This window comes from Leptodactylus fuscus, chromosome 6, assembly GCF_031893055.1.
Source record: "Leptodactylus fuscus isolate aLepFus1 chromosome 6, aLepFus1.hap2, whole genome shotgun sequence".
In the NCBI taxonomy this organism is placed as follows: Eukaryota; Metazoa; Chordata; class Amphibia; order Anura; family Leptodactylidae; genus Leptodactylus; species Leptodactylus fuscus.
Genome location: NC_134270.1, coordinates 14175947 through 14185946, shown reverse-complemented (window position 1 = coordinate 14185946; position 10000 = coordinate 14175947). Strand labels below are relative to the sequence as shown.

At 48.6% G+C, this 10000-nt stretch overlaps 26 non-coding genes across 26 annotated transcripts; all 26 read left to right on the top strand.

The window, feature by feature from the left end:
* Positions 1 to 9: 9 nt before the first annotated feature.
* On the top strand, positions 10 to 91 carry TRNAL-AAG (transfer RNA leucine (anticodon AAG)). The gene is given in 2 exon segments: positions 10 to 47; positions 57 to 91. It is a non-coding gene; the product is annotated as a tRNA-Leu (tRNA).
* Positions 92 to 368: 277 nt separating this feature from the next.
* Positions 369 to 450, top strand: TRNAL-UAG (transfer RNA leucine (anticodon UAG)). Its single transcript has one exon. It is a non-coding gene; the product is annotated as a tRNA-Leu (tRNA).
* Positions 451 to 658: 208 nt separating this feature from the next.
* On the top strand, positions 659 to 740 carry TRNAL-AAG (transfer RNA leucine (anticodon AAG)). Its single transcript has one exon. It is a non-coding gene; the product is annotated as a tRNA-Leu (tRNA).
* Positions 741 to 1017: 277 nt separating this feature from the next.
* TRNAL-UAG (transfer RNA leucine (anticodon UAG)) lies at positions 1018 to 1099 on the top strand. The gene has a single exon. It is a non-coding gene; the product is annotated as a tRNA-Leu (tRNA).
* Positions 1100 to 1305: 206 nt separating this feature from the next.
* TRNAL-AAG (transfer RNA leucine (anticodon AAG)) lies at positions 1306 to 1387 on the top strand. The gene has a single exon. It is a non-coding gene; the product is annotated as a tRNA-Leu (tRNA).
* A 274-nt stretch (positions 1388 to 1661) lies between these two features.
* On the top strand, positions 1662 to 1743 carry TRNAL-UAG (transfer RNA leucine (anticodon UAG)). Its single transcript has one exon. It is a non-coding gene; the product is annotated as a tRNA-Leu (tRNA).
* An 838-nt stretch (positions 1744 to 2581) lies between these two features.
* TRNAL-AAG (transfer RNA leucine (anticodon AAG)) lies at positions 2582 to 2663 on the top strand. Its single transcript has one exon. It is a non-coding gene; the product is annotated as a tRNA-Leu (tRNA).
* A 274-nt stretch (positions 2664 to 2937) lies between these two features.
* Positions 2938 to 3019, top strand: TRNAL-UAG (transfer RNA leucine (anticodon UAG)). The gene has a single exon. It is a non-coding gene; the product is annotated as a tRNA-Leu (tRNA).
* A 208-nt stretch (positions 3020 to 3227) lies between these two features.
* On the top strand, positions 3228 to 3309 carry TRNAL-UAG (transfer RNA leucine (anticodon UAG)). The gene has a single exon. It is a non-coding gene; the product is annotated as a tRNA-Leu (tRNA).
* A 208-nt stretch (positions 3310 to 3517) lies between these two features.
* On the top strand, positions 3518 to 3599 carry TRNAL-AAG (transfer RNA leucine (anticodon AAG)). Its single transcript has one exon. It is a non-coding gene; the product is annotated as a tRNA-Leu (tRNA).
* A 277-nt stretch (positions 3600 to 3876) lies between these two features.
* Positions 3877 to 3958, top strand: TRNAL-UAG (transfer RNA leucine (anticodon UAG)). Its single transcript has one exon. It is a non-coding gene; the product is annotated as a tRNA-Leu (tRNA).
* An 837-nt stretch (positions 3959 to 4795) lies between these two features.
* TRNAL-AAG (transfer RNA leucine (anticodon AAG)) lies at positions 4796 to 4877 on the top strand. The gene has a single exon. It is a non-coding gene; the product is annotated as a tRNA-Leu (tRNA).
* A 198-nt stretch (positions 4878 to 5075) lies between these two features.
* On the top strand, positions 5076 to 5157 carry TRNAL-AAG (transfer RNA leucine (anticodon AAG)). Its single transcript has one exon. It is a non-coding gene; the product is annotated as a tRNA-Leu (tRNA).
* Positions 5158 to 5434: 277 nt separating this feature from the next.
* On the top strand, positions 5435 to 5516 carry TRNAL-UAG (transfer RNA leucine (anticodon UAG)). Its single transcript has one exon. It is a non-coding gene; the product is annotated as a tRNA-Leu (tRNA).
* A 208-nt stretch (positions 5517 to 5724) lies between these two features.
* On the top strand, positions 5725 to 5806 carry TRNAL-AAG (transfer RNA leucine (anticodon AAG)). The gene has a single exon. It is a non-coding gene; the product is annotated as a tRNA-Leu (tRNA).
* Positions 5807 to 6080: 274 nt separating this feature from the next.
* TRNAL-UAA (transfer RNA leucine (anticodon UAA)) lies at positions 6081 to 6162 on the top strand. The gene has a single exon. It is a non-coding gene; the product is annotated as a tRNA-Leu (tRNA).
* A 208-nt stretch (positions 6163 to 6370) lies between these two features.
* On the top strand, positions 6371 to 6452 carry TRNAL-AAG (transfer RNA leucine (anticodon AAG)). The gene has a single exon. It is a non-coding gene; the product is annotated as a tRNA-Leu (tRNA).
* Positions 6453 to 6726: 274 nt separating this feature from the next.
* TRNAL-UAG (transfer RNA leucine (anticodon UAG)) lies at positions 6727 to 6808 on the top strand. The gene has a single exon. It is a non-coding gene; the product is annotated as a tRNA-Leu (tRNA).
* Positions 6809 to 7015: 207 nt separating this feature from the next.
* On the top strand, positions 7016 to 7098 carry TRNAL-AAG (transfer RNA leucine (anticodon AAG)). The gene has a single exon. It is a non-coding gene; the product is annotated as a tRNA-Leu (tRNA).
* A 548-nt stretch (positions 7099 to 7646) lies between these two features.
* Positions 7647 to 7728, top strand: TRNAL-AAG (transfer RNA leucine (anticodon AAG)). The gene has a single exon. It is a non-coding gene; the product is annotated as a tRNA-Leu (tRNA).
* Positions 7729 to 8276: 548 nt separating this feature from the next.
* Positions 8277 to 8358, top strand: TRNAL-AAG (transfer RNA leucine (anticodon AAG)). Its single transcript has one exon. It is a non-coding gene; the product is annotated as a tRNA-Leu (tRNA).
* Positions 8359 to 8632: 274 nt separating this feature from the next.
* TRNAL-UAG (transfer RNA leucine (anticodon UAG)) lies at positions 8633 to 8714 on the top strand. The gene has a single exon. It is a non-coding gene; the product is annotated as a tRNA-Leu (tRNA).
* A 208-nt stretch (positions 8715 to 8922) lies between these two features.
* TRNAL-UAG (transfer RNA leucine (anticodon UAG)) lies at positions 8923 to 9004 on the top strand. The gene has a single exon. It is a non-coding gene; the product is annotated as a tRNA-Leu (tRNA).
* Positions 9005 to 9212: 208 nt separating this feature from the next.
* Positions 9213 to 9294, top strand: TRNAL-AAG (transfer RNA leucine (anticodon AAG)). The gene has a single exon. It is a non-coding gene; the product is annotated as a tRNA-Leu (tRNA).
* Positions 9295 to 9571: 277 nt separating this feature from the next.
* Positions 9572 to 9653, top strand: TRNAL-UAG (transfer RNA leucine (anticodon UAG)). The gene has a single exon. It is a non-coding gene; the product is annotated as a tRNA-Leu (tRNA).
* Positions 9654 to 9861: 208 nt separating this feature from the next.
* Positions 9862 to 9943, top strand: TRNAL-AAG (transfer RNA leucine (anticodon AAG)). Its single transcript has one exon. It is a non-coding gene; the product is annotated as a tRNA-Leu (tRNA).
* The last annotated feature ends 57 nt before the right edge of the window (positions 9944 to 10000 follow it).

Sequence of the window (10000 nt, the reverse complement as noted above, 5' to 3'; positions counted from 1 at the left end):
TTTTGGGTGGGTAGCATGGCCGAGCGGTCTAAGGCGCTGGATTAAGGCTCCACTCTCTTCGGAGGCGTGGGTTCGAATCCCACTGCTGCCATTGTCTTGTGATTTTGAAAACCTCCTGAGATGTATTTCGCTGACTTTGCTTTTCCATTAGAGAGCATGCCCTTAAAACCTTTCCTACCCATCACATCAATATATTTGTGTAGTCTACTATCCAAGCGGAGCTTTGCTGAAGCAAAGACAGTCCTCACAGTCACTACTTTGTCCCGTTGCTTCCTGATAGGAGCGTTTTCCCGTAGGAGGTCACATGGTCGGTGTGGTCACATGTGTATCCCGTTCTCCAAGGAAGCAGGCACAAAGAGCTATCAAGCGGTAGCATGGCCGAGCGGTCTAAGGCGCTGGATTTAGGCTCCAGTCTCTTTGGAGGCGTGGGTTCGAATCCCACTGCTGCCAGATTTCAGAGTCTCGAAATGTTCTTTCCCGATATCATTTGTAGCGTCAGCAGAACTTTCTTGCGACGATTCTCTCCAACAGTCAGACGCAAAGGCGCTTCAGAAAGGGAAAAATTCTGCCTCTTCACACATTCCGCTTTGAAAATGGATAGCTCGCCAGCACAAGCCTATCTCGGCCATTTTCGTACCAGATGTCCTCTTTTTGCGTGGGTAGCATGGCCGAGCGGTCTAAGGCGCTGGATTAAGGCTCCAGTCTCTTCGGAGGCGTGGGTTCGAATCCCACTGCTGCCATTGTCTTGTGATTTTGAAAACCTCCTGAGATGTATTTCGCTGACTTTGCTTTTCCATTAGAGAGCATGCCCTTAAAACCTTTCCTACCCATCACATGAATATATTTGTGTAGTCTACTATCCAAGCGGAGCTTTGCTGAAGCAAAGACAGTCCTCACAGTCACTACTTTGTCCTGTTGCTTCCTGATAGGAGCGTTTTCCCGTAGGAGGTCACATGGTCGGTGTGGTCACATGTGTATCCCGTTCTCCAAGGAAGCAGGCACAAAGAGCTATCAAGCGGTAGCATGGCCGAGCTGTCTAAGGCGCTGGATTTAGGCTCCAGTCTCTTTGGAGGCGTGGGTTCGAATCCCATTGCTGCCCGATTTTAGTCTCAAAATGTTCTTTCCCGATATCATTTGTAGCGTCAGCAGAACTTTCTTGCGACGATTCTCTCCAACAGTCAGACGCAAAGGCGCTTCAGAAAGGGAAAAATTCTGCCTCTTCACACATTCCGCTTTGAAAAAAGATAGCTCGCCAGCACAAGCCTATCTCGGACATTTTCGTACCAGATGCCCTCTTTTTGCGTGGGTAGCATGGCCGAGCGGTCTAAGGCGCTGGATTAAGGCTCCAGTCTCTTCGGAGGCGTGGGTTCGAATCCCACTGCTGCCATTGTCTTGTGATTTTGAAAACCTCCTGAGATGTATTTCGCTGACTTTGCTTTTCCATTAGAGAGCATGCCCTTAAAACCTTTCCTACCCATCACATGAATATATTTGTGTAGTCTACTATCCAAGCGGAGCTTTGCTGAAGCAAAGACAGTCCTCACAGTCACTACTTTGTCCCGTTGCTTCCTGATAGGAGCGTTTTCCCGTAGGAGGCGTTGTCGGTGTGGTCACATGTGTATCCCGTTCTCCAAGGAAGCAGGCACAAAGAGCTATCAAGCGGTAGCATGGCCGAGCGGTCTAAGGTGCTGGATTTAGGCTCCAGTCTCTTTGGAGGCGTGGGTTTGAATCCCACTGCTGCTAGATTTTAGAGTCTCGAAATGTTCTTTCCCGATATCATTTGTAGCGTCAGCAGAACTTTCTTGCGACGATTCTCTCCAACAGTCAGACGCAAAGGCGCCTCAGAAAGGGAAAAATTCTGCCTCTTCACACATTCCGCTTTGAAAATAGATAGCTTGCCAGCACAAGCCTATCTCGGACATTTTCGTACCAGATGTCCTCTTTTTGCGTGGGTAGATTGGCCGAGCGGTCTAAGGTGCTGGATTAAGGCTCCAGTCTCTTCGGAGGCGTGGGTTCGATTCTCCCTTCTGCCATTGTCTTGTGATTTTGAAAACCTCCTGAGATGTATTTCGCTGACTTTGCTTTTCCATTAGAGAGCATGCCCTTAAAACCTTTCCTACCCATCACATGAATATATTTGTGTAGTCTACTATCCAAGCGGAGCTTTGCTGAAGCAAAGACAGTCCTCACAGTCACTACTTTGTCCCGTTGCTTCCTGATAGGAGTGTTTTCCCGAAGGAGGCGTTGTCGGTGTGGTCACATGTGTATCCCGTTCTCCAAGGAAGCAGGCACAAAGAGCTATCGAGCGGTCTAAGGCGCTGGATTTAGGCTCCAGTCTCTTTGGAGGCGTGGGTTCGAATCCCACTGCTGCCAGATTTTAGAGTCTCGAAATGTTCTTTCCCGATATCATTTGTAGCGTCAGCAGAACTTTCTTGCGACGATTCTCTCCAACAGTCAGACGCAAAGGCGCTTCAGAAAGGCAAAAATTCTGCCTCTTCACACATTCCGCTTTGAAAATAGATAGCTCGCCAGCACAAGCCTATCTCGGACATTTTCGTACCAGATGTCCTCTTTTTGCGTGGGTAGCATGGCCGAGCGGTCTAAGGCGCTGGATTAAGGCTCCAGTCTCTTCGGAGGCGTGGGTTCGAATCCCACTGCTGCCATTGTCTTGTGATTTTGAAAACCTCCTGAGATGTATTTCGCTGACTTTGCTTTTCCATTAGAGAGCATGCCCTTAAAACCTTTCCTACCCATCACATGAATATATTTGTGTAGTCTACTATCCAAGCGGAGCTTTGCTGAAGCAAAGATAGTCCTCACAGTCACTACTTTGTCCCGTTGCTTCCTGATAGGAGCGTTTTCCCGTAGGAGGCGTTGTCGGTGTGGTCACATGTGTATCCCGTTCTCCAAGGAAGCAGGCACAAAGAGCTATCAAGCGGTAGCATGGCCGAGCGGTCTAAGGCGCTGGATTTAGGCTCCAGTCTCTTTGGAGGCGTGGGTTCGAATCCCACTGCCGCCAGATTTTAGAGTCTCGAAATGTTCTTTCCCGATATCATTTGTAGCGTCAGCAGAACTTTCTTGCGACGATTCTCTCCAACAGTCAGACGCAAAGGCGCTTCAGAAAGGGAAAAATTCTGCTTCTTCACACATTCCGCCTTGAAGATAGATAGCTCGCCAGCACAAGCCTATCTCGGACATTTTCGTACCAGATGTCCTCTTTTTGCGTGGGTAGCATGGCCGAGCGGTCTAAGGCGCTGGATTTAGGCTCCAGTCTCTTCGGAGGCGTGGGTTCGAATCCCACTGCTGCCAGATTTTAGAGTCTCGAAATGTTCTTTCCCGATATCATTTGTAGCGTCAGCAGAACTTTCTTGCGACGATTCTCTCCAACAGTCAGACGCAAAGGCGCTTCAGAAAGGGAAAAATTCTGCCTCTTCACACATTCCGCTTTGAAAATAGATCGCTCGCCAGCACAAGCCTATCTCGGACATTTTCGTACCAGATGTCCTCTTTTTGCGTGGGTAGCATGGCCGAGCGGTCTAAGGCGCTGGATTAAGGCTCCAGTCTCTTCGGAGGCGTGGGTTCGAATCCCACTGCTGCCATTGTCTTGTGATTTTGAAAACCTCCTGAGATGTATTTCGCTGACTTTGCTTTTCCATTAGAGAGCATGCCCTTAAAACCTTTCCTACCCATCACATGAATATATTTGTGTAGTCTACTATCCAAGCGGAGCTTTGCTGAAGCAAAGACAGTCCTCACAGTCACTACTTTGTCCCGTTGCTTCCTGATAGGAGCGTTTTCCCGTAGGAGGTCACATGGTCGGTGTGGTCACATGTGTATCCCGTTCTCCAAGGAAGCAGGCACAAAAAGCTATCAAGCGGTAGCATGGCCGAGCGGTCTAAGGCGCTGGATTTAGGCTCCAGTCTCTTTGGGGGCGTGGGTTCGAATCCCACTGCTGCCAGATTTTAGAGTCTCGAAATGTTCTTTCCCGATATCATTTGTAGCGTCAGCAGAACTTTCTTGCGACGATTCTCTCCAACAGTTAGACGCAAAGGCGCTTCAGAAAGGGAAAAATTCTGCTTCTTCACACATTCCGCTTTGAAGATAGATAGCTCGCCAGCACAAGCCTATCTCGGACATTTTCGTACCAGATGTTCTCTTTTTGCGTGAGTAGCATGGCCGAGCGGTCTAAGGTGCTGGATTAAGGCTCCAGTCTCTTCGGAGGCGTGGGTTCGATTCTCCCTGCTGCCATTGTCTTGTGATTTTGAAAACCTCCTGAGATGTATTTCGCTGACTTTGCTTTTCCATTAGAGAGCATGCCCTTAAAACCTTTCCTACCCATCACATGAATATATTTGTGTAGTCTACTATCCAAGCGGAGCTTTGCTGAAGCAAAGACAGTCCTCACAGTCACTACTTTGTCCCGTTGCTTCCTGATAGGAGTGTTTTCCCGAAGGAGGCGTTGTCGGTGTGGTCACATGTGTATCCCGTTCTCCAAGGAAGCAGGCACAAAGAGCTATCGAGCGGTCTAAGGCGCTGGATTTAGGCTCCAGTCTCTTTGGAGGCGTGGGTTCGAATCCCACTGCTGCCAGATTTTAGAGTCTCGAAATGTTCTTTCCCGATATCATTTGTAGCGTCAGCAAACTTTCTTGCGACGATTCTCTCCAACAGTCAGACGCAAAGGCGCTTCAGAAAGGGAAAAATTCTGCCTCTTCACACATTCCGCTTTGAAAATAGATAGCTCGCCAGCACAAGCCTATCTCGGACATTTTCGTACCAGATGTCCTCTTTTTGCATGGGTAGCATGGCCGAGCGGTCTAAGGCGCTGGATTAAGGCTCCAGTCTCTTCGGAGGCGTGGGTTTGAATCCCACTGCTGCCATTGTCTTGTGATTTTGAAAACCTCCTGAGATGTATTTTGCTGACTTTGCTTTTCCATTAGAGAGCATGCCCTTAAAACCTTTCCTACCCATCACATGAAAATATTTGTGTAGTCTACTATCCAAGCGGAGGAAATAGATAGCTCGCCAGCACAAGCCTATCTCGGACATTTTCGTACCAGATGTCCTCTTTTTGCGTGGGTAGCATGGCCGAGCGGTCTAAGGCGCTGGATTAAGGCTCCAGTCTCTTCGGAGGCGTGGGTTCGAATCCCACTGCTGCCATTGTCTTGTGATTTTGAAAACCTCCTGAGATGTATTTCGCTGACTTTGCTTTTCCATTAGAGAGCATGCCCTTAAAACCTTTCCTACCCATCACATGAATATATTTGTGTAGTCTACTATCCAAGCGGAGCTTTGCTGAAGCAAAGACAGTCCTCACAGTCACTACTTTGTCCCGTTGCTTCCTGATAGGAGCGTTTTCCCGTAGGAGGTCACATGGTCGGTGTGGTCACATGTGTATCCCGTTCTCCAAGGAAGCAGGCACAAAGAGCTATCAAGCGGTAGCATGGCCGAGCGGTCTAAGGCGCTGGATTTAGGCTCCAGTCTCTTTGGAGGCGTGGGTTCGAATCCCACTGCTGCCAGATTTTAGAGTCTCGAAATGTTCTTTCCCGATATCATTTGTAGCGTCAGCAGAACTTTCTTGCGACGATTCTCTCCAACAGTCAGACGCAAAGGCGCTTCAGAAAGGGAAAAATTCTGCTTCTTCACACATTCCGCCTTGAAGATAGATAGCTCGCCAGCACAAGCCTATCTCGGACATTTTCGTACCAGATGTCCTCTTTTTGCGTGGGTAGCATGGCCGAGCGGTCTAAGGCGCTGGATTAAGGCTCCAGTCTCTTCGGAGGCGTGGGTTCGAATCCCACTGCTGCCATTGTCTTGTGATTTTGAAAACCTCCTGAGATGTATTTCGCTGACTTTGCTTTTCCATTAGAGAGCATGCCCTTAAAACCTTTCCTACCCATCACATGAATATATTTGTGTAGTCTACTATCCAAGCGGAGCTTTGCTGAAGCAAAGACAGTCCTCACAGTCACTACTTTGTCCCGTTGCTTCCTGATAGGAGCGTTTTCCCGTAGTAGGCGTTGTCGGTGTGGTCACATGTGTATCCCGTTCTCCAAGGAAGCAGGCACAAAGAGCTATCAAGCGGTAGCATGGCCGAGCGGTCTAAGGCGCTGGATTTAAGCTCCAGTCTCTTTGGTGGCGTGGGTTCGAATCCCACTGCTGCCAGATTTTAGAGTCTCGAAATGTTCTTTCCCGATATCATTTGTAGCGTCAGCAGAACTTTCTTGCGACGATTCTCTCCAACAGTCAGACGCAAAGGCGCTTCAGAAAGGGAAAAATTCTGCCTCTTCACACATTCCGCTTTGAAAATAGATAGCTCGCCAGCACAAGCCTATCTCGGACATTTTCGTACCAGATGTCCTCTTTTTGCGTGGGTAGCATGGCCGAGCGGTCTAAGGCGCTGGATTAAGGCTCCAGTCTCTTCGGAGGCGTGGGTTCGAATCCCACTGCTGCCATTGTCTTGTGATTTTGAAAACCTCCTGAGATGTATTTCGCTGACTTTGCTTTTCCATTAGAGAGCATGCCCTTAAAACCTTTCCTACCCATCACATGAATATATTTGTGTAGTCTACTATCCAAGCGGAGCTTTGCTGAAACAAAGACAGTCCTCAAAGTCACTACTTTGTCCCATTGCTTCCTGATAGGAGCGTTTTCCCGTAGGAGGCGTTGTCGGTGTGGTCACATGTGTATCCCGTTCTCCAAGGAAGCAGGCACAAAGAGCTATCAAGCGGTAGCATGGCCAAGCGGTCTAAGGCGCTGGATTTAGGCTCCAGTCTCCTTGGAGGCGTGGGTTCGAATCCCACTGCTGCCAGATTTTAGAGTCTCGAAATGTTCTTTCCCGATATCATTTGTAGCGTCAGCAGAACTTTCTTGCGACGATTCTCTCCAACAGTCAGACGCAAAGGCGCTTCAGAAAGGGAAAAATTCTGCCTCTTCACACATTCCGCTTTGAAAATAGATAGCTTGCCAGCACAAGCCTATCTCGGACATTTTCGTACCAGATGTCCTCTTTTTGCGTGGATAGCATGGCCGAGCGGTCTAAGGCGCTGGATTAAGGTTCCAGTCTCTTCGGAGGCGTGGGTTCGAATCCCACTGCTGCCATTGTCTTGTGATTTTGAAAACCTCCTGAGATCTATTTCGCTGACTTTGCTTTTCCATTAGAGAGCATGCCCTTAAAACCTTTCCTACCCATCACATGAATATATTTGTGTAGTCTACTATCCAAGCGGAGCTTTGCTGAAGCAAAGACAGTCCTCACAGTCACTACTTTGTCCCGTTTCTTCCTGATAGGAGCGTTTTCCCGTAGGAGGCGTTGTCGGTGTGGTCACATGTGTATCCCGTTCTCCAAGGAAGCAGGCGCAAAGAGCTATCGAGCGGTCTAAGGCACTGGATTTAGGCTCCAGTCTCTTTGGAGGCGTGGGTTCGAATCCCACTGCTGCCAGATTTTAGAGTCTCGAAATGTTCTTTCCCGATATCATTTGTAGCGTCAGCAGAACTTTCTTGCGACGATTCTCTCCAACAGTAAGACGCAAAGGCGCTTCAGAAAGGGAAAAATTCTGCTTCTTCACAAATTCAGCTGTGAAAATAGATAGCTCGCCAGCACAAGCCTATCTCAGACATTTTCGTACCAGATGTCCTCTTTTTGCGTGGGTAGCATGGCCGAGCGGTCTAAGGCGCTGGGTTAAGGCTCCAGTCTCTTCGGAGGCGTGGGTTCGAATCCCACTGCTGCCATTGTCTTGTGATTTTAAAAACCTCCTGAGATGTATTTCGCTGACTTTGCTTTTCCATTAGAGAGCATGCCCTTAAAACCTTTCCTACCCATCACATGAATATATTTGTGTAGTCTACTATCCAAGCGGAGCTTTGCTGAAGCAAAGACAGTTCTCACAGTCACTACTTTGTCCCGTTGCTTCCTGATAGGAGCGTTTTCCCGTAGGAGGCGTTGTCGGTGTGGTCACATGTGTATCCCGTTCTCCAAGGAAGCAGGCACAAAGAGCTATCGAGCGGTCTAAGGCGCTGGATTTAGGCTCCAGTCTCTTTGGAGGCGTGGGTTCGCATCCCACTGCTGCCAGGTTTTAGAGTCTCGAAATGTTCTTTCCCGATATCATTTGTAGCGTCAGCAGAACTTTCTTGCGACGATTCTCTCCAACAGTCAGACGCAAAGGCGCTTCAGAAAGGGAAAAATTCTGCCTCTTCACACATTCCGCTTTGAAAATAGATAGCTCGCCAGCACAAGCCTATCTCGGACATTTTCGTACCAGATGTCCTCTTTTTGCGTGGGTAGCATGGCCGAGCAGTCTAAGGCGCTGGATTAAGGCTCCAGTCTCTTCGGAGGCGTGGGTTCGAATCCCACTGCTGCCATTGTCTTGTGATTTTGAAAACCTTCTGAGATGTATTTCGCTGACTTTGCTTTTCCATTAGAGAGCATGCCCTTCAAACCTTTCCTACCCATCACATGAATATATTTGTGTAGTCTACTATCCAAGCGGAGCTTTGCTGAAGCAAAGACAGTCCTCACAGTCACTACTTTGTCCCATTGCTTCCTGATAGGAGTGTTTTCCCGTAGGAGGCGTTGTCGGTGTGGTCACATGTGTATCCCGTTCTCCAAGGAAGCAGGCACAAAGAGCTATCAAGCGGTAGCATGGCCGAGCGGTCTAAGGCGCTGGATTTAGGCTCCAGTCTCTTTGGAGGCGTGGGTTCGAATCCCACTGCTGCCAGATTATAGAGTCTCGAAATGTTCTTTCCCGATATCATTTGTAGCATCAGCAGAACTTTCTTGCGACGATTCTCTCCAACAGTCAGACGCAAAGGCGCTTCAGAAAGGGAAAAATTCTGCTTCTTCACACATTCCGCTTTGAAGATAGATAGCTCGCCAGCACAAGCCTATCTCGGACATTTTCGTACCAGATGTCCTCTTTTTGCGTGGGTAGCATGGCCGAGCGGTCTAAGGCGCTGGATTTAGGCTCCAGTCTCCTCGGAGGCGTGGGTTCGAATCCCACTGCTGCCAGATTTTAGAGTTTCGAAATGTTCTTTCCCGATATCATTTGTAGCGTCAGCAGAACTTTCTTGCGACGATTCTCTCCAACAGTCAGACGCAAAGGCGCTTCAGAAAGGGAAAAATTCTGCCTCTTCACACATTCCGCTTTGAAAATAGATAGCTCGCCAGCACAAGCCTATCTCGGACATTTTCGTACCAGATGTCCTCTTTTTGCGTGGGTAGCATGGCCGAGCGGTCTAAGGCACTGGATTAAGGCTCCAGTCTCTTCGGAGGCGTGGGGTCGAATCCCACTGCTGCCATTGTCTTGTGATTTTGAAAACCTCCTGAGATGTATTTCGCTGACTTTGCTTTTCCATTAGAGAGCATGCCCTTAAAACCTTTCCTACCCATCACATGAATATATTTGTGTAGTCTACTATCCAAGCGGAGCTTTGCTGAAGCAAAGACAGTCCTCACAGTCACTATTTTGTCCCGTTGCTTCCTGATAGGAGCGTTTTCCCGTAGGAGGTCACATGGTCGGTGTGGTCACATGTGTATCCCGTTCTCCAAGGAAGCAGGCACAAAGAGCTATCAAGCGGTAGCATGGTCAAGCGGTCTAAGGCGCTGGATTTAGGCTCCAGTCTCTTTGGAGGCGTGGGTTCGAATCCCACTGCTACCAGATTTTAGAGTCTCGAAATGTTCTTTCCCGATATCATTTGTAGCGTCAGCAGAACTTTCTTGCGACGATTCTCTCCAACAGTCAGACACAAAGTCGCTTCAGAAAGGGAAAAATTCTGCCTCTTCACACATTCCGCTTTGAAAATAGATAGCTTGCCAGCACAAGCCTATCTCGGACATTTTCGTACCAGATGTCCTCTTTTTGCGTGGGTAGCATGGCCGAGCGGTCTAAGGTGCTGGATTAAGGCTCCAGTCTCTTCGGAGGCGTGGGTTCAATTCTCCCTGCTGCCATTGTCTTGTGATTTTGAAAACTTCCTGAGATGTATTTCGCTGACTTTGCTTTTCCAT